This window comes from Chrysochloris asiatica, unplaced genomic scaffold (genome assembly GCF_000296735.1).
Source record: "Chrysochloris asiatica unplaced genomic scaffold, ChrAsi1.0 scaffold00083, whole genome shotgun sequence".
Classification (NCBI taxonomy): domain Eukaryota; kingdom Metazoa; phylum Chordata; class Mammalia; order Afrosoricida; family Chrysochloridae; genus Chrysochloris; species Chrysochloris asiatica.
The window spans coordinates 12,600,615-12,619,712 of NW_006408601.1; the positions used below are offsets into that span (position 1 = coordinate 12,600,615).

At 37.5% G+C, this 19,098-nt stretch overlaps 1 protein-coding gene across 2 annotated transcripts in view; it reads left to right on the top strand.

Annotated features, from left to right (window-relative positions):
* Positions 1 to 19,098, top strand: part of NELL1 (NEL-like 1 (chicken)) — a 1,454,777-nt gene that overhangs the window by 964,569 nt on the left and 471,110 nt on the right. The gene's annotated exons all lie outside the window — the stretch shown is intronic.

Consider the following 19,098-nt stretch of genomic DNA (forward strand, 5'->3'; position numbering starts at 1 on the left):
GTGGCAGCGGTAGTGAGGTTGGCCCAGGATCGGACATTGTTTCGTTCTGCTGTGCATGGGGTCGCTATGAGTCGGTTCTGACTTGATGGCACCTGACAACAATAACAACATTTTAGGTAGTCAGTGTCTTAGTTGTCCATCCCTACCTGTCCTGTGTACAGAGGGAATAGCATTGATACTTTATGTGAACACTCCTTCCCTCTCTGTTGGTATTTAGAGTTACTACCTCCATGAGTATAGGTCAAGTTCATCAAATCGTAGCAATTTATCATCATTGTCTTTATCAAAAACTATTTTGTTCTTTTTTTTTTTTAATCTTTCTCTAGGTGAGTTCTGATTATCAAGCCATCGAGGCTAGGTCACATGGGTACTGTCTGCAAGTTTGAATGTTCTTGTGTGCCTCCTTTCACTTCATATCAGCTGGATGCTTCCCTCTCAACTCTAGCCCTCTGTGGCTGTGACTATGTCCTTGTCCATGGGCTCAGGTGTCCCTGTTTGTCATGATTTAATAGATTAGCAAGGCAGTTCTTTTTACCCACTGGAGTCCTGGGATTACGAAATAGTACAAAATAAACTCCTTCATGTTGGTGCTGGTGGTTGTCAGTTCAGGGCCTTATGTCCCCTACACAAGGACTGCCCCATATGCCTGTTTGAGCTTTATCACAGTATATCTCCTGGGTTTCTAGAAGGAGTATTCTTAGTATCAAATGCCAAGGCTGTAGGTCTGTTAAACCACAGCCTGAAAGAGTATCATTTCTATGACATTCCATGGATGGAAACCAGAAATAGAGCCAAATCAGATTCAAAGGGAGGGAAATAGGTTCCATCTTTTTATGGAAAAGTGACAAGATTACATTGCAAAAGGGGTATTGTGGCTATTTTTGCAAACAGGCTCTACCATAGAGGTAAAGTACTGAAAATGTACCACAGTGTGTGTCATTTGGACACTGCTTAATCAATGGTAACTATTATCTATCACTCATGACTCTTCCCTGTAAATCTTATCTAATTTCAATATCTACTAGGTCTGTCTTCAAAGTCAGCACAGTACCCTGATTGATTATCTTCATTCTGTCTTATCTATTTGGCTCTGATATTCTATCATAGCCTATTTTAAAAGTTACCTAACTTGCCTCAATGTCTGATGGCAAGAAAGTACATATAGTACATAGCAGATCTCAAGTGAAGATCCAAATTGCTGATGTCAGACCAGGTTTTTTTTCCCATCATACCACAGCGACCTTCTGACATAACCTATAGGACATGGAATTAACATTTTTTGAACACTGTGTATCAGACATGATTATAAATTATTTCCATCTATTAACTTATTCAATCCTCATATGAACCAATTTTATTGACCAAAAAATTGAAGGAGAGAGAACTTAAATGACTTGCTCAAGGTCAATCAGATAGTAAGTAATGGAGCTGGGTTTAAAACACAACTCATGACACCAACCACTACTATAAGAGCTGCCATTGAAAGACCAGTTGGGTTACTGGTCTGGTCCAGCATTAGAAAGGCAAAATTCTCAGATCAATGGGACTATTTGGTGCTTGTTGCTAACTTCATGTTGAAGAGGGTTTACATATTTAAAATGACAAATCATATAGTCAAATTAATTCCTTGCATTAATGAATGACCAAAAAAGCATTGAAAGAAAAAGTGATGAAGCAATTGAAACTGAATAATGAAAATAATAAGATGTAGAAACAAAGGGATGCTGAATTTTGCAAATAAGTAAAGGATTTTAAAGAAATTTACCTAGTTTGTGATCGTTACAGAGATTGCAAAAAGCTGACAGTATTACTGAAGGCTCAGCTTGGAATATGCAGAATTTCTGCAGGAAGCTGATTATAGAGCTCTAGTCCCTGCGTAACTTGCCTAACACTGGAAGTTGATGTGATAAAGTGTTCTTTACATCAAAATGAATTTGCTTACACTGATACCTGAAGGAGTCCTGTTGGTGCAGTGGTTAAAGCACTTGACTATTCACTTAAAGGTAAGGGGTTTGAACCCACCAGTGGATCAACAGGAGAAAGGTCTTGTAGTTTCCTTTCACGAAAATTTAGTCTTAGAAATACTATAGGGCACCTCTGCTCTATAAGGGGCCATGAGTTGGGATCAACTCTACATTACTGGGTTGGGTTGGGTTTAGGATATAGGAAACAACATATATTGCATTTATATCTACTCCAAGAAAAGCCAGGAAAATAGAAAGGAGACCATATCTGAAACTGGAAAAAATGTTTAACTTCACAAAGGCAATTAAAAATATTGATATATCTTGTTACCAATTGGCAAATGCTTAAATACCTACACAGGCTGAATGAGGAAAGTATCTATTGATGAAGATTCTTGTATTGGCTCTGATCAACTTAAGCGTCTGGTTTGTTATATAGTTAATGCCAAATTTAGTTCATGGAAAACAGATGTAAATGAACAAATGTTGCCACAAAAGAGAGAGAGAATACCGTATATTCCCACATACAAGGAAAGTGTTTTTATACTCATTCCCATTTGTCAAAAATAAGAAATTCCTTTAAATTAAAGTCCTTACAAGTTGTGTTATATTTCCATCGGATCTCATTTGCTTTTTATTTATTTATTTTTTTAATTTAAACACCATAAGCTATTTGGGGGAGGAAAACTAATAGTGATGCTTTATGGCATTTTTTATAAAGATGATATAGAGAATCTTTAAATAAATTAAATATATAGATAAATAAAAACCTCAACATAGCATTACTAAATAATCCTGGGAGTTGCATCTCACACCTGTATTGGATGTCACTATAAATATGTTCTTTTAAAGTCACTTAATAATGCAGTTCAATTTCAGTGACATAGTAGAGCTCACAAAAACATACTTACTAGACAAACAGATACACAAGCAGTCCTAAATATTATGCAGTTGGTTTCTTGTAGCATAGTGAAAGCATCACACACCAACTAAAAAAGTGGTTTGTCTTAACTTGGACAGGTAGGAAGATGATGGTGTTAAAAACTTAGAGAACCTGAAAACTGGTTCGCATTTGGGGAAGATCTTGAGGTTAGGAATTATGAGACTAGATTAAATGAAATTGTCTCATGAACCTGCATTGTTGTTGTTGTTGTTGTTAAGTGCCGTCGAGTCGGTTCCGACCCATAGCGACCCTGTACAGGGTTTCCGAGGGTGTAAATCTTTACGGGAGTAGAAAGCCTCATCTTTCTCCCGCGGAGCAGCTGGTAGTTTCGAACCGCTGACCTTAAGGTTCGCAGCCCGATTCGTAACCACTACGCTACCAGAACCTGCATAGGTAAGAAAAAGTGGTGTTTTCTAAAGTCATCTATTTAATATACTAGATTAAATCATATGTTAACATAATGACTGAGCCCACAAATCAAAACTACGCATATTTGTAAGTACATTGTTTTTGTTGTTAAGTGCCATCAAGTCAGTTCTGACACACAGTGACCTTGGGTAAGGTTTCCAAGGACCTAGGCTGGTGAGTTTGACTCACCAACCTTAAGTTTTAAATCGACCTTGCAGTCTAGTGCTTATCCTACAGTGCCACACCAGCCCTCAAAATGAAGACACTTTGTCCAGAATATTTTTTTCTTTCTTATTTACTTGTTTGGTGGATCCTATAATTAATTCTTTTAAAAAAGAATTATTCACCATATATTAGGGTTTGATTCTTATTTAGACATTCTGTGGGAAAGTCAAAGAAATGAGGTTTTAAAGATATTGTGCAAAATCTGCAATAGCAAAGGAAGAAGTTGGGATTGCCAGATAGGCCTATATTACCATGGAAAGAAATGGAAAAGTTTTTGCAGTAAATTTTTCTTTACTTAAAATTCTGGCTAAAACAGAGGTAGGTTGCTTTTTCAAGTTTTGATCTTTCAAGTTTATAAAAGATGTATTTCTGTGAAAAAGGGCCCGTGTCAAAAATCAACTCTATTCCAAGCTTTAGAAAAAGATTTTGGAAGGTCTGATTTATAAAGAACCTTGTTTTCTTCAGGGTTAGAAAATTCTCTGAGACTGACCATTTTCAAGGTACTCAAGTTGTACTGCAATTAGAGTCTTTGATCCCAATTGTATTCTTGTCAGCAGTAAAATGCTTATCTACACAGTAACTTCATCTATTTAGCCATTTGTTCTTTTACTCATTCACTAGTTCCTCAATGTTGTTAGTCCTTCATTGAGTACCTGCTGTGAGCCAGTCACTATGCCAGCCACAGAAGTAGCAACTTGAAGAATCCATGTCCTTTCACTCCAGAAACTCACAGTTGGCCCAGGGAATCAACAGCAATCAAGCAATTAAAATAGAATGTTGTAAGTGTTTCAAGAGAGATACACATGGGACTGTGGGTGAATGTAAGTGGGGAAAGGAAATCCGAGAAAACTCCTCAGAGTAAATTACACATCAGTTAAGTTTGAAACCTGACTAGAAGTCAGTCAGTCAGAGAGAGAACAAAGATGAGGGAATTCAGGGGGAGCACTAAGGTGCTATTGGCTGGAGGAGCAAGACATTGTCTGCCTATTACCTGACTGAAAACTTGTTAAGAACATACACAGCAGAACACAGACCATAGTTGCACAATTTGAAGGATATAATTAATGTCACTGAATTAAATACATACAGAAATTGTTGAATTAGTGTACATTCTCCATTATTTCTTATTTTGCACCTTATAATTACTGTTGAACTCATTTGAACTAAATACAAAATTTATCTTGACTATTTTTTTTTCTCCCCCTTAAGGTGAGATTTTCAAGATTTAAGGTGAACGTATGATTTTCCTATATATATTTTTTTCAATGATGAACTCTTTTGAGCAAATAATTATTCTGATTAAACACTTCATTTTGGTTGGTTCTTTTTCCTTTGATTAGGAAGATTTATTCTTTTTCTTAAGCTGCTTCAACCCAATCTCTGCCTCTTGAAAAATTTGCTATTGTTTTTTGTTTCCCTCTCTGTGTAAGTCCCTCCATGAGTATGTTTTCTCATTTTGCTCTTTTCAGAACAATTCTAATGTCCTCCATCTCTGTGTAAGGAACTCTGGTAGTGTAGAGGTTATGTATTGGGCTGCTAACATCAAGGTCAGCAGTTCAAAACTACCAGCCGTTCTGTGGCAGAAAGATGAGGCTTTCTGTTCCTGTCGAGATTTATAGTCTCAGAAATCTTAAACAGGGTCACACTGAGTCAGAACTGACTCCATGACATACAACCACCAACTCCTTTTAAGTGTCTTCCTGGTAGTGAAATATATCTCAGCTCCCTTTCTCTGTGCAGAGCTCCAGGATGAACTCCTTGCCCTGATGTCATCTTAATCTCTCACTCCCCTTGATAATGACCTTCAGGTTTCATTTGGAATCGTATCCATTATCCTTACTTCAAATGTAGGTATCTCCTCTGATTGCCCTAAGAAACCAGGCTAGACCAGTTTTTCACAGGGTTAATAGTACTTCTGGTTATTACATATGGGTGCTAGTTGTTAATTGTTAGATGCTGTGTAGTTGACACAAACTCACAGCAAACTCCATACAAAACAAAATGAAGCACAACCTGATCTGGCACCATCCTCACAATTGTTACACTTGAGTCCATTGCTCCTGCTACAGTGCAAATCCTGATCATTGGGTATCTTCCTTTTTTCACAGACTCATATCTTTACCATTGATGATGTGCTTCTCTAGTGACTGGTCCCTTCTGCTAACATGTTTTATATGTGTGAGACCAAGTCTTGTTAATCCTGGCTTCTAAGGAGCATTCTAGTTGTGTTTCTTCTGACACAGATTTGTTGGTTCTTCTGGCAGTCCATGGCACCTTTATTATTCTTCTCTAAGATCATATCACCTTTCATATGGTATTCTTTATTTACTCTTCAACTTTAACATGCTTAGAGTCTATTGAAAATACTATGGCTTGGATCAGGCACACCATAGTCCTCAAATGGATATCTTTGCTCTTGAACACTTTAAAGAGGCTTTGTGCGGCAGATTTTCCTATGCAATACGTCATTTGATTTCTTGACTGCTGCTTCCCTGAGTACTGATAGTGAATGCAAGCAAAATAAAGTTTTTGACAACTTCAGTTTCCCCCCCATTTATCTTGATTTTGTTTATTGGTCCAGTTGTGAGAGGTTTTGTTTTCTTTACATTCATACTGAAGACTATAGTCATTGATCTTTATCAGCAAGTAGTTGAAGTCTTCTTAACCTTCAGTAAGCAAGGCTGTATCATCTGCATATCACAAGTTGTTAATGAATAGTGTTACAATCCTGATGCTACATTCTTCATATAATTTAGCTTCTTGGATTATTTGCTCAGCATACGGATTTAATAAGTATGGTGAAAGGATACAACCCTAGTACATACCTTTCCCAATTTTAGGCCATTTAGTGTTCCCTTGTTCTGTTCTAACAACTGCCTCTTAGTCTAAATAGAGGTTTCTCATGAGGAAAATTAAGTTTTCTAACATACCCATTCTTTGCATTGTTATCCATAAATTGTTATAATCCACTCAGTCAAAAGACTTTGCATAGTCAATGAAGCACAAATAAAAATATTTCTGGTATTCTCTGCTTTTAGCCAAGAGTGGTATCCCTAGTTCCATTTTCTATCCTGAGTCTGGCTTGAATTTCTGTCTATGTACTGTTACAGGTGAATTTGAATTATCTTCACAAAATTTTACTTAACAGATATTTGTGATACTGTTCAATTTTATCCATATTAAGTTGGGTCACCTTTCTTTGGAATGAGTATAATATGGATGTCTTCCTATCATTTGGCCAAGTAGCTGTCTTCCAAATTTTTTGGCATAGATGAGTGCGTGCCTCCTTAGCTGTATGTTTGCTGATACTTTTAATTTGTACGCTCTCAAATCCAGGAACCATGTTTTTCTCCAGTGCCTCCATGCAGCTTAGACTTCTTTCTTGAGTATCATTCGTTCTTGATCTTATGATAACTCTTGAGATGTTTAATATTGACCATTTTTTTTTAATGTTTTATTGTGAATTATGTGATAGTTTACCTGGGAGAACATTAGTTTTACATCCATCCTATCGTATACCATTTCATTGCCATGGTTACAATCCCCTCCATGCATCATCAACCATGACCATTTCTTTTTGAAGAAGTTTGTATAATTCAGTTTTATCATCACTGGCTTCAGAGGCTGTTGCATCAATTTAAATAACAGTGAGGTTAACTAGTCTTCCTTGTAGACATATGGTTATCATCCTACCAAATATAGCATTGTATTTCAAGATAGATCTTGAAATGTTCTTTATAAAGATGAATATGACACTTTGAATTCCTCTTGAATTTGTTGTTCCTAGTGTAGTAGACCATGTGTAGTTCAGATTCTAAGTGGCCAATGGAATCCATTTCTTCAATTTATGCCTAGGATATCAAGCTTCATGCATTCTATTTCACTTTAGATAGATTTCGGGTTTTGTACCCTTATATTTCATACATTATATATTGTGACTATTGATAGATGTTTGCAGCTCTGTCCTCTACTCATAGTTGTACCCCATTAGCAAATGAAGCTCCTGAAAGCTTTGCTTCATTCACATCATCGTGGTCTATTTTACTTTGAGGAAGCAGCTCTTCCCCAGTTATATTTTTAGTGCTTTCCAACCTAAGGGTCTCATCTTTCAGCACTATACCTGACAGTGTTCTGCTGATATTCATAATATTTTCATCTTCCACACTAGATTTGACAACGTTTCACCGTTACTTATAGCCTGTTCAGTGGCTAAACATTCACAAGTAGTCTTTCCTTCTTCCTAGTCTAGCTTAGACTGAAACCTCTTCTGAACCCTGCCCACTATGGGTAACTGTGCTGGTGTTTCAAATACCAGTGGCATAGCTTCCAGCATCACAGCAACACACAAACAACCACAGCTTGACAAACTGACAGATGAGTTGTGGTAGTAGGTGCCGTTTGGACTTTTCACATTCCAAGGCATTCACCCCACTCCCAGATTTATAAGTAGCAGCACCAACATCATTCCTAGCCCTATTTTAATGAAAACAATTGTTCCATCTTCCAATGGTACTGTTACCTTTTTCTGAGAAGCCACCTTTCTACTAAAGGGATTATCAATCGCCCATTCTTCCCTATGAGTCTATTTCCTATATGTTCGGAGCACTCCAGAAGCATACAACTGTGGGTATTAGCATTGCTTGACCATGGTTATAGTTTTTATCTAGAATGGCAGTTGCTTTTTATAGTCTCTGGCTGAATTTCATCAGAGAAGAGCTTTAAATGCACGGGAGGAGGAAAGTACTTCTCTCCTATGATCCCTGCTGAGCTGATAACAGTCTATGGGAAGTCATTGATTAAATAAAAATAAACATGCCTGGGGATGCCAGGAGCCTATTTTCAGCTTTATTAAGTCATTTGCAACTTTATTAAGAAATCTGTGTTTAATTTTTCCAAACATGTCCTGTTCTGTTCAGTTAGTGTTTCTCTGTGAGTTCATCAATTAGAATATTTCATGAGAATGCAAATGTTGCATTCTGTTCCTTATAAGAAAACAGAACAGAACGTTTGGGATGGAGAAAACATCCTGGGTGATTTCCACGGTCCTGGTCATGGTGTGGCACTGTTAGATCAGCACGGGATTGCTAACCACAAGGTCAGCAGTTCAAACCCGCCAGCAACTCCTTGACAACCTTATATAGGGTTGTTATGAGTTGGAACTGACTTCACTGCATTTAACAACAACAGTAAAAAAATTAAGGGAGTCCTGGTGTGGCACTTAGGGTAACCGAAAGGTCAGCAGTGCAAACCTAACATCAGCTCCTCACAAACCCTAAAAAGGGTTGTTGTGATTTTGAACTGACTTGACAGCACTTAACAGCAATGTTCAAAAATTTGTACACTGGTGACTTGTCATAGTGAAAACTCTCCTTGGTCAGAGTTCTCTGTGCCTAGGCCCTGGGTAATTTCGTGCTTGGGTATGTATTACGGGTTTTTAAAAATTCAGGAAAAATGGAATTAAAAGATAATGGAACTTTTCTACAAACTTCATAAGGTCCCTCATTTTTTCTTATCTTTTTTTTTTTTTCCTTCAAACTTTTTTATTAAAGAAAATCAGAAATACAGTTAGTGAGATTAATATAAGGCGTCCATGTATCCTGTAGCTTCAACAATGAAGAGCGTACGTACCCTGTCCTGGTTTGTATTTCCTGTCCTCAATTTTTAAAAAAAAGTTTTTCCTTAAGGAATATTAAAAAAGTAAATCCCAAATCCCAGATAATTTTACCCCTCAAAGATTTAGTATGTGTATTTAAATAGAAACCCACCCCCCCCAAATTATCATTATCACCTGGAACAATGATGGTTCCTTAATACCATCCAATAATCACAGGGTCATTTTCAGATGGGAGTGACACAGACAGAGAATTATGAGTACGCTCTGAGGGGCTGGAGGAAGCCGCAAGTAAAGCGCCAGGGTTGATACTGCGCTCCTGATCTTGGCCATTTGGTGTCCAGCGCCCCGGCAGCAAGTCCAGGTCAAAGGTTGCTCTGAGCCACAGCTCCCCACCTCACTACACAGCTCCCCACCTCCCTACTCGGGGGCGCTGACCTCAGCAAGCCTGGTGCACCATTGCAACCCACTGTCCCCAGACACTGGCAGGTCCCTGGAGGGGAAACGATTGGTACAGCTTCCCAGCACTGCATCTCTGATCTTAACCCGTGGTATCTGAGTCTCCCAGAGGGACCAGGAACTAGATATAGGTCCTGAGCCCTGGAGGGCCAGGCCAGTGGGGACCATTCAGCATCCTGATCCTGCTTGGGCTCTGCTCTCAACACAGCGATTTCTCAGACCCATGTCTTCTTTTAAAATAAAATGTATCCATTTTACCATTTTAAGGTACGATTGAGTGGTATTAATTACGTTCACATTGTTGTACAAATATCACCACTGTTTATTTCCGAACTATCTCATCATTTCAAACAGAAACTTAGTACCCACTAAGTGTTTACTCCCTATTCCCTCCTACCTTAAGCCCCTGGTAGCTTCTTCCCTACTTTCTGTTTTTATGAATTTGACTATTCGTGAAATAGCCCTGATGATGCTGTGATTAAGTGCTTGTCCGCTATTCTAGAAATTAGTGATTTGAACCCATACAGCGGTCTACTTCTGCAAAGATTGACAGCCTTGGAAACTCTATGAGGCAATTCTACTCTGTCTTATATGGCTGCTATGAGTAAGAATCGACTTGACATCAAACAGTTTATGTTTTAGATCACAGAAGTTCACCAGTGGATTTTTTTTTTTTTCAAGAATGCCATGCTGTTAAATGCCATGAGGTCAGTTCTGACTCATAGCATTTCTGAGACTTAAAATCTTTGCTGGAGCAGAAAGCCTCATTTTTGGTTTGGAGTCAAATGTTTATATCATGTGACCTCTATAAAGTTGGTCATGTGTAATAAGTCAGACATTTCTCTAAGCCAGGAGTCAGTGATTGTTTTATTTGTGCCCAGGCTGACTCACAGCTCTACCCTCATAACGCAATACATACATGAATAAGTGTGGTTGTTTTTTAAAAAAAATATTGACGGATGCTGAGATTTAAATTTGCTATACTCTTCGCAGGTCATGAAATATGATTTCTCTTTTGAACTTTTTTTTTTTTAGTTAACACTAAAAATGACTCGACAGCACTTAACAACAACTAAAATGGATAAGCCATTTAGAGGATAAGCCATGCAAAAGAGTCCTGTGGTGGGCCTCTGCTCTAGGCAACAGGGAAAAGTAATAAACGAGACAGAACACCTGCTTTTATGTGGATTTATATTTCTTGAAAGAAAACACAGTGAGTGTGTAAACACACAAATATTATTATTTCAAGTTTTAAGTGGTGGAAGAATAAAACCTGAGACTGTAAATGTTGACACCGAGTGCCACTCGTGTTAGAAGGGCTGAGATGTGAATTTCTTTAACACTCAGGGAATGCTTCTCAGTTGGTGTCTGAATGATGCTAGGGAGACCACGTGAATGTGTAGGGGAAGAATGGTCCAAGTAGCGGGAATAGCAAATGCAAAAACTGTGAGTCAGGAGTAAGGTCAGGATGTCTGAAGAGGCCAAGAATATTGGAGAAGAGAGAGTAGTAGGCAAAGAAGATGGTACGTTAGGAGAACAAAAGGCAAAGAGAGGCCAAGGAGCAGCAAAAACAACCATGGACTTTAACTGTGTTTGACCTCTGAACTAGTTTCTTGTTCAGTAATCAATATTGAGTTGTTGAGTTGTTTCATTGACATCAAGATGGAGAAAATAGTTATTAAAAAAAGAAAGAAAAACTTCAGACAAAATAAATTTTTATGTACAAGAGACATCATACATTAGAATACTGTTATTCTAAATAATTAGCTAGATATAGTAACTAGTAGCTAAGGAACTCCTAGCAGACCACCTGTGTTCACATCCAAGCTCAACTCCCATTAGCTGTGTTTATTAATCAAGTAAATTAATCTGCTGTGTCTCAGTTTATGCATCTATAAAATGAGCAAGAGTAGTACCCTGTTAAGTTTCTGGCTCCTAGAAGGTGTTCTTTAAATGCTATTATTTTCTTGGGCATTAAACAGAATATGTTTACAATACTTTGGGAATAGACCCTACTTTTGCAATGAAAGCCAATCCTGGCATTATATTATTTTACTTGAGCTATTTTCAATGTCCTTAAAACAAGATCATGGCTCTATAGTGATATTTTTTAAAATATTTATATAGCTATAGATAAATGGCATGCATTTGATTTTACAGCAGTATCGTGAAAGCTATTCCAAAAATGTCTACACCTTCAAAACCCTAAATATATATATGCAAATCTAAAAACAACATAGGTAAAACCAAGTACTTCTTTTTCCAGACATAGAAAATACACATTTTTTAAAAAAAGATAATTAAAACCCACCTATCAATATAGGCTAACAAAAAGTAAACTTCTTAAAGAAACATATTGCTAATGGATTTATGCTGTCTGTTTCCTCCAATATAATTTTATCACGTTTACTTTACAAAAATTGATTGAAGAGATATTTTGTACATTGATTTGCAATGCAACATTTAATTTTATGGCATGGATAGTGCATTTTTTTTTACAAATGTATCAGTTTCCTGATAGCATCAATAAGCTGCTTCAGAGTCATTAAACACTATGTGAGAAACTAGTAAAGCTACGGATTTTGTTACCGAAACACAGATAAATTTTCAGCTCATAAAGCCACTACATGGGCTACTTGCCTGGTTTCGACAGCCTGTATGCTGAAGTTTGAAATGAAACCTCAGACAATTTGAGTGACAATTCAGATTAAAGCCTGAATGCCCAATAATCATCATATATAGAGGAAAATGATTAACATGTGCACATGGTGTTCTGTGGTAGCTCACCCTTCCCATCCTGTGTAGAGTCTAACCTCTTTTCCTTATGTCTTCAGCTTGCTTTCTTTCCACTCCAGTATGTAAAGTCCTTTCTTATCTAACATCCTTCTCTGCTTGGTTACCAATGTTCAAAACCATCATCATTTGTGAAATTCCTAGAATGTGGCTTCAATCCCCAAAGATAGTGTCAACAGGAACATTAGCTTATTTTGAAATCTTTTTCTAATTTCAGCTTCATGTTATTTCTTCTAGATAAGTTTTTCTTGACCCAGAAATAAGTACATGTTTCCACAATACCATTTTACTTCAAAACAAATACCACAGTTGTGATTATTTATTTGTATCCATATATATCTTTCCACTACACAATGACAGCGAGGTGGATAGGAATCATGTTTGCCTTACACTCGGCTTTGGAGCCATTGGTGTGGGCCCAACTCATAGACCCTACGTACAGCAGCAGGAAATACTGCTCGGTCCTGCTCCATCATCACAGTCACTCCTGTGTTGGGATCCTTTGTTGCAGACAGTGTATCGATTCATCTTGTTGAAGGTCTTCCTCTTTTTCACTGACCCTCCACTTTACCAAGCCTGATGTCTTTCTTTAAGGGAATGGTCTCTTCTGATAACATGTTCAAATATAAAAGACAGATCTCACCATCCTCATTTCTAAAGAGCATTCTGCATGTATGTCCTCCAGACAAATTTGTAAATTCTTCGGACAGTCCATTGTAGATTCAGTATTCAACACCATAATTCAAAGACATCAATTGTTTGTCAGTCTTCCTTGTTCACCCTTCTGCCTTTGCATTCTTATCAGGTGATTGAAAATACCACGGCTTGGGTCAGGTGTACACTAGTCTTCAAAGTGATACTTTTGCCTTTTCAGCACTTCAAAGGACATTTTGCTAGTCATTTAATGAACACTGCTGCAGTTACCCATAGCCATTGGGTCAATTCCACCTCATAGCAACCCTATAGGGTAGAGTAGAACTACCCTGTAGGGTTTACGAAACAAAAATCTTTAGGGAAGTAGATGGCAACATCTTTCTCCCATGGAGCAGCTGGATGGTTTGAAGCATCAAGCTTTTAGTGACCAGCTGGGCATTTAACCATTGTGCCACCAGAACTCTTTCTTGTTAAGTGAAGTTTATGTTATTTCTGACACTATAGTAAATGTCAAGGCAATATTATAATTATACATCTGTGTGGACACTACTTCACAGTGAGAGCTAATACTAGCATCATTTGTCAAATAATTGTTGTTGTTAAGTGCCGTCAAGTTGGTTCTGACTCATAACTATCATTGGTGGCTCAAATTGACCTTGAGGTTGAGTGCTTACCCTATGGTGCCACACCAGAACTCCACAGAGGGTCATAAAAACTATGCATCGTTTAAAATGAACTAGATTTGGGTTACATTTCAATCCTGCTTAATTGAACAATTTAGTCATCCCTTTGAAGTTCACTTTTCTGATATAATAAGATTACATGTAATACCAGCTTTCTTATATGATTTTTATAAAGTTAAAATAAAAACTGCTTTTCATGCATTCAGTACAGGCTCTTACATATACAGTAGTGTTAGAAATTCTTTTAAATTATTATTAAAAGAAAGAAATCATATCTCCTATACCAATCCATTCTAATCTAAACTTCATCAATAAGACCTTACACATTAAAATAAGAGGAAGTTGGTTCTTTATAATGAAAGATTAAAAATTACTCCCATTTTCTCAAAGTTCACATCTATTCATTCAATTAAGAGTCAAAGGTCATATCTTCTTAGGAAAGTATTTGTTTTCAAATCACTTCTTTCTTTGTCACTGTGGTATAATTTGGGTAATAAGGAGCAGGAAGGTCAAGAAATAAGTGAAAGTTTCATTCACATTCAGAACATCTATGAAGAGTTTTTTGGCAAATTAACAGGCAGTACACAGAGATGGTATGAAAGAAAATGTTGAAGTTTGCGCTGGAATCAAAAAGGGGTTATATGAATAGTTTGTTATGTGATCATAAGTCCATTTCCTTAAGTTTTTGAGGTCAACTGAATCAGCATAAAACAGAAATAATACACTTACTTCACAGAACTGAGGTAAAACCTGAATGAAAGTATTTGTTTCTTTAGAGTATAATACAGTGCCTGGCTCGTGAATGCCCCAAAACCTGGTAGTGACTTGGGCCTACCTAAAGTTAACATCCACCAGGGACTAGAACCTGCTAGTTACAAAACTCTCTACCTTTTGATGAAATTCTTATAATGTGATATCAATCCCATGGGATAATCAAAAGAAACGTGTTTGGCACACTGTGCATTCGAGGTTCAAGGAGGAGATTAAACTATTTAATGTGTGTATAATTAGAAATAATGTCAGAGGTTCATGATGCTATCACAAGATAGTGTCATAAGAAAACGTCTTCCCACTGCTAGGTGAACTTCAAAGTAAAATTGAAGAACTGATAGTTGGAGAAGTGTGGGTGGGGAAAGACAAAGTAGAATATCGAAGGAATGGAAAAAATCCTGAGATTCTAATAATTCCTTGAAAACCAGAGTTGTTACTAGAAAGCACAGTAATGCTAAAATGGAACCATCATCATTATAATAACAGAATACAACAATTATTCATTGTTCCTTATTGAGAAACTTTATGCTACTTCTATCACATTTCCATACTTACATTGTCTTCAGATCTATTTCTACATAATCAGATAGAGGAATGCCAGGTCTTAAAAGCCACAGCCCCTTCTAAGAAAATAGCATTAAGTTATCTCTAATGAGGAGATTTTCTGCTCCTGTAAAGATTTACAGCCTTTGAAACCCTATACAGAGTCGCTAGGTGTCTGAACAGACTCCATGGCACATAACAACAAAAACAATGGAGTGTTGGCATCCTGGTATGGAGCTATAAGATACGCATTGGGCTACTAAACACAAGGTCAGCAGTTCAAACCCACCAGCTGCTCCTTGGAAACCCTATATAGGGTTGCTATGAGTTGGAACTGACTCTGCAGCACTTAGAAACAACAAATGGAGAGTTGGAGTCTGGTGTGGCACAGTAGGATAAGCACTAAACTGCTAACCACAAGGTCGATGGTTCAAGCAAACCAGCTGTTTCTGGAAAACCCTGTATCAGGATCTCGATGAGTCTGAATCAACTTGACAGCACTAACAACAACAGAGTTTTAAATACAATCAATTGCCTTTGAGTGAGTTCTGAAACATGGTGACCCAATGTCTTAAAGAGTAGAATTGTGCTCCACAGAGTATTTAATAAGGAATTTTTCTTAAGCTTGCCAGGTCTTTGTTTCATAATACCTCTAGGTTGACTTGAATCTCCAAACTTTTGATTGCCAGTCTAATGTGTACCACCCAGAGACTGATGAAGAGTATTCTTGCTATTGTTAGATGTCCTCAAGTCAGTTCTGACTCATGGTTACCATTGCACAACACAATGAAACACTGACTGATCCTGCTCCCTCCTCACAACTGTGATGTTTGAGTCCATTGTTGTTGCCACTGTGCCTGTCAGTCTCATTGTGGGGGATGGTCTTCCTCTTTTATGTTGATCCTCCACTTTACCAGACACGGTGTAATGAACGTTTGCAGCTGTTAATTCTCTTTGTGAATTGTGCCCCATCAGCAAATGCAGGTCCCAAAGGCTTTGTTCTATCCATAGCATCAAAGTAACTCTCCTTTAGAAGGAGGCAACTCTTCCCCAGTTGTATTTTGAGTGCCTTCCAATCTGTGGTGCCCATCTTCTGACAATATGTCAGACAATGTTCCACTGTTATTCATAAGATTTTCATGGCTAACTTTTTAGAATTGGTCCTCCTATTTTTCCTGCTAGTCTTTCTCTGCTGAACCCTGTCCACTATGGATGATCCTGCTGGTATTTGAGGTACAGGGAGCGTAACTTCCAGCAACACACAAACCATTATATTATTACTAACAGATAAGTTGAGGGATGAAGTGTGTAGGAGGGCTTAAGCTACCCTGGCTAACCAACTGGAAGTGATCTATATTTGTGAACATTCCACAGAAAAATAAATGCACAACTTATTGAACACTATACTTAATATCACAAGTAAAATTTTGCTGAAGATAATTCAGAAGTTTTGGTAGTTCATCAACTATGAATCATAATAAATTATGGATAACAGTGCAAAGAACAGGAATTCTTGAATACTTAATTGTGCTCATAAGGATCCTGCATATAGATTCAAACAGACCTAGGGGATACTTGTTGTTGTAGTTAAGTGCCATTGAGTAGGTTCATAGCAGCCTTAAGCACAACAGAATGAAACGCTGCCCATAGGGCTCCAACCTCACAATAGTTACAATGCTTGAGCTCTTTGCTGTTGCCACTCACTGGAGATTGCCCACTTTTCCACTGACCCTCGACCTTACCAAGCATGATGTCCTTCTCCAGGGACTGGTCACTCCTAATAACATGTCCAAGTATGGAAGATGAAGATTTGTCATCCTTCTAAGAAGTATACTGGTGGTACTTTTTCCTACACAAATTTGTTTATTCTTTAAACAGTTCATGGTAGTTTTAATATTCTTTTCTAAAACCTTAGCTCAAATGCATCATTTCTTCTACAGTCTTCCTTATTCACTGATCTACTTTTACATGCACACGTTGTTGTTGTGAAGTGTCGTCGAGTCGATTCCTACCCATAGCGACCCTGTATAGGGCTTCCGAGGAGCGAGCAGCTGGTGAGCTTGAACCGCTGACCTTGCAGTTCAAATGGCTTTGCAATCTGGCTCATTAACTCACAGCACCACACCAGGACTATTGAAAATGCCATGGCCTGTGCTAAGCGTGCCTTAGTCCTCAAACTGGCATTTTTTTGCTCTTGAATACCTTAAAGAGGTCTTATGCAGCACATTTGCCTAATGAAAAATGTCATTTGATTTCTTGATGGCTACTTCCATGGGTATTGATGGTAAAGTCTTTGATGTCTTCAACATTTTCTCCATTTATCATGATGTTACCATGGTGCCAGTTTTCTTTTCCTTATATTGAGGTGCAACACATAGAGAAGGCTGCGGTCTTTGCTTTTCATCAGTAAGTATTTTAAGTTATTTTTGCTTTCAGCAATCAAGATTGTATCATTTATATATCATGAGTTGTTAATCAATCTTTGTCCAATCCAGATGCCATATTTTCTTCATGTAAATTAGCTTCTCAGATTATTTGATCAGCATACAAATTGAAAAAGTATGGTGAAAGAATACATCCTTGGTACACACTTTTCCTGATTCTAAACCATTCAGTGTCCCCTTGTTCTATTTGAATGGCTGCCTCTTGGTCTTTGGACCTGTTCTTAATGAGCACAATGAGTGTTCTAAACACTCATTCTCTGCAATGTTGTCCATAGTTTGTCATGATCCACACAATCAAAAGTCTGCATAGCAAAACAGCCCAGGTAAACATCTTTCTAGTATTCTCTACTTTCAGCCAAGATCCATCTGATGTCGGCAGTGATATTCCTTGTTCCACATCCTCTTCTGAATCCTGCTTGAACCTCAGGAACTTCTCTGTCAATAGTGTGTTGCTACTATTTTTAGATTACCTTCAGCAAAAATTTTACTTACATATGATGTTAATGATTTTGTCTGATAATTTCTGCATTCTGTTTAGTCACCTATCTTTGGAATGGTAACAAATATGGATCTCTTCAGTTCAGACTGCAAGGTAGGTAGCGATCTTCCAAATTTCTTAGCATAATTGAATGAGTGCCTACAGTGCTGCATCAGCTTGTTGAAAGATTTGAATTTATATTCCATCAATTCCCAAACCATTGTTGCCAATGCCTTCAATGGAATTTGAACTTCTTCCTTCAGTACTAATTGGCTCTTGATCATATGCTACCTCTTGAAATGGTTGAACATTGACCATTTATTTTTGGTTCAGTGCCTCTGTGTATTCTTTCCATCTTCTTTTGATGCTTTCTGCATCATTCAATAATTTACCCGTAACATTTTTCAGTAAAGAAAGCCAAGGCTTGAATTTTTTCCTCAGTTCTTTATGCTTGAGAAATGCTGACCATCTTCTTCCATTTTGGTTTTCTAACTCCAAGTCTTTGTACATTTCTTTATAATATTTGACTTTTTCTTGTTGAACTGTCCTGTGAAATTTTCTGTTCATCTTTGTTACCTCCTCATTTCTTCCATTTGCTTTAGCATCTCTACACTGGAGAGCACCTCTCCGAATCTTCTGATACCATTTAGGTCTTTTCTTTCTTCTTTGTCTTCTCAATACCCCAACACTCATTACACTCTTGATGTTATCCCACAACTCTTCTGGTCTTTGGTCACTAGTATCTAATGCATCAAATCTGTTTTCCAGATGATCTTTAACATCAGGGGAGATATGTTCAAGGTCATGTTTGGACTCTCATTGAGTTTTTAAAATTTTCTTTAGCTTAAGCTTCAACATTCTTAGCAACAATTTATGGTCTATTCCACAGTCTGCCACTGACCTTGTTTTGACTGATGATTATGAAGCTTTCCTACCATCATTTTCTACCGCTGCAGTCAAGTTGCTTTCTGTGTATTCCGTCTAGTAAGGTCCATGAGTATAATTATCTTTTATGTTTAAATAAGTTATTTGCAATGTGAAGAAGTCATTGGTCTTTAAAATTCTATCATGTGATCTCCAGTATTGTTTCTATCAGCAACGCCTTATTTTTTAATTACCGAT